We start from the raw sequence: 3232 nt of genomic DNA on the forward strand, positions 1-3232 counted from the left end.
GCTAAGGTCCCGGGTGTGGGGGCTGGACTGCCATTGGCAACTCCCTCCCAGTGGCTATTCTCCCAGTGAATGGGTCTGGCCAATGAGAGGTGATGGTCGACCAGGGGGTGGGGAAGAGAAATCAAACTTTGGGCTTGGAATCCAGCCTGTCCCAATATTTCTGCATGGACTTTGACCGAGGTGACCAGGAACAGGGAGGTGGTGGGGGGGGGGGGGGGGGGGGAGGGGGCCTGATGGATAGATTGTACTTAGATGAGTTCAGGAAAACTCCACTCATCCCAGTCTACTAAACCATCCCAGACCACCATCCTCAAACCCGACACCTTCCTGGTTTGTGTGGAACAGGGAGCAGGACAGTCGCACAAAGGGTTGGTTTATTGGAAATGCAAAAATTTTCATTTCATAGAAATCCTGCAATCACAGCTTCATTGGCTGGGAAGCGCTCTGGGGCGTCCGGAGGGCACTATATGAATCCAGGTTCTTTCTTGCTTAGTCCCATTGTGGGGCACAGCTTTAAGCAGTAATGTCTTGCTGTGTGTCTCTCTCAGGATTTGACTGTGTGCTCTTGTACCATGCCAGGCTGGCGAGAGGGGGCACTCTGGTTCCAGCTTGCCAATGTGGTGCCATCATCTCTGGTGTACGTGTTACGATTCAGTGATTATTGTATTTGATCTGCAGAGTGTCATCTCATGTCTAGTGAGAAGCTGCAGGTTTAGTCTGATGCCTTGTAGTGGTACTCTGTGTTGGTTGGTGATGGTCTACTCATAAATATTGGTTTCAGTACCGTGGGTCTCTGTTTCTTTTCAAATAAATTTGTTGGTTTTCGGGAAATGGGGATGATTACTGTCTGCGTTATGGTGGCTGAGTGCTCCAAAGGTCAAGTCCGTGTCAACCACGTTTCGCATGGGCCTTAGGGCCGTTCAAACCAACAGGTTTCCTTCACTGGAGAAACATTCGAAAATTGCTTGGATTTTTAGATAATCATGAATGAATCAGAGATGTTGTCTTACAACCATGGAGCAGGTGTGACCTGACCCTCAGCCAGAGATACCGACACTACCACTGTGCCATGGCCTCATATTTTGGGATCTTTTCATGTCAATCCAACACGTTAGGAACGTCCAACCCAGGAGGAGATCATGTGGCCAGTCGCTAACCATGCTGAATCTTTTAAAGTATTCCTGCAAGCCCATATCTCAGTATTTCCTCTTTATAAATGTACATAAAACCCTTCTTACACAGACCCAAGGTACTGTGGGAGGAAACCCACATAGACACGGGGCGAATGCGCAAACTCCACACAGTCGCCCCAAGGCTGGAATCGAACCCATGTCCCTGGTGCTGTGAGGCAGCAGTGCTAACCACTGTGCTTCATCGTCAAGCCTCCATGGTGACTATTCAACCACCTGAACCTTCACAGTTGAGTGCATTTCTGTTATCACGTGCAGTTTACAATGGGATCTGGTTCACAGCACCATTGAGTGAGGCTATGAGGAATTGAGTTGTTGAGATGGGGAGAGGGCTATCTGAAAGGATGGCGGATTCAATAAGAGGTTTGAAGAGAATTGGACAACTATCGGAAAAGAAGAAACTCCTGGGCCTGTAGCGAAAAAGCAGGGGGGGTGGAACTAACTGAATAGCTTTACAAAAATCCAGCAGATGCATAATGGGAAAAATGACTCCTTTCTGCACTGTCCTGACAAAGGGTTATACTTGAAAGGTCGACTGACTTGCTCCTCAGAAGCTGCCTGACCTGCTGTGGTTTTTCCAGCACCACATTTTATCAACTCTGACTCCTCCAGCATCTGCAGTCCTCGCTATCTCCTTCCTGCACTGTTCCAATCCTTTGCTTTGCCATGAGGGATGGGCAGATAAATGACTCTCAGTATTGATATCTGATTATAAAACGCGTACGAAGAGGGAAGTGGTGCCTTCTTAAACTGTGATCGTCAAGCAGAGTAGCTCATTTCCCAACATTCAACCCAATATTTAATAAAAAAAGAGTGCAATGATATATAAACATTGTAAACAGCAATGACGAGGCCATCAGATGAATATCTTGAATGTCGACCTGCTCTTCAGAGAACTGAAAGGTAGGAACAAATGAAACATGAAACAGCACAAGAAAGAGTTGGACAGAGTTAAAAATCACACAACACCAGGTTATAGTCCAACAGGTTTATTTGGAAGCACTAGCTCTCGGAGTGCTGCTCCTTCATCAGGTAGCTGTGGAGCAAGATCATAAGACACTTGCTATAAATGCTGTGTCTCACGATCTCATACTCCACAACCACCAGATGAAGGGGTAGTGCTCTGAAAGTGAATGCTTCCAAATTAACCTGTCAGACTATAACCTGGTGTTGTGTGATTTTTAACTCTGTCCACCTCCAGTCCAACGCCGGCACCTCCTCATCAAGAAAGAGTTGAGAGTGCTGAGTATGTCACAATGGAGCAGTTAGTGAGTTTAATCTTTTGGTTCGAAAAGTATTTTCAGGGAAGTTGGAAAGAAAGGTAGATGTTGGCTAATGATCCCAGTCAGACAAGAAGAAATTCTTGAGTAAGATACCAGACAGTCTTCAGTGGCTTAACAAGGTGACTCACCTTCACATTCCCAAAAGGAATGGACAACAAATGCAGGCCAGCAACACTCACAACCCACGGGAATAATAAAGAAAAACAGGAGAGAGGAATTCCAATCAGCTCCAAAGAAGATGGGATTGTTAATGAATAAGTGACCTTAGACAGGATCATTACCCTCCTGTCTCATCTTTGGGTTAGACACTGAACTGATGCATTAAGAATTTAGATTCATAAAACAACCTCTCACTCCGGGCAGGAGCTAATTACTGCCATTGCTGGAATGTGCACTGAAAACAAAAAATGCTGGAGATCGTAGTGGGTCAGGCAGCATCCGTGGAGAGACAGCAAGCTAATGTTTTGAGTCTAGATGACTCTTCATCAGAGCCGAGGTGAAATATGGATGGGGCAGCATTTATACAATAATGGGGCTGGCGGTGGTGGAGTGGGGGTGTGTGGCTGGGGTGCTGGGAGAGAAAGGATGTTGATAGTTCCAATTCGATGATCGAAATGTGAGAATGGCAGAACAATAGCGTGTCTAATTGCCAGACTGGAAAATAAACATACAGTCCTACTGGGGTGGGGGGGGGGGGGGGAGGGAGAGAGGTTGGTAGAGAGTAACAAGCAAAGTTTAAAAGAAAAGGAAGGAATGGGT

The sequence above is a fragment of the Chiloscyllium plagiosum genome, unplaced genomic scaffold (assembly GCF_037043375.1).
Source record: "Chiloscyllium plagiosum isolate Xiang-an unplaced genomic scaffold, Cpla_swu_hap1 HiC_scaffold_22, whole genome shotgun sequence".
Classification (NCBI taxonomy): Eukaryota; Metazoa; Chordata; class Chondrichthyes; order Orectolobiformes; family Hemiscylliidae; genus Chiloscyllium; species Chiloscyllium plagiosum.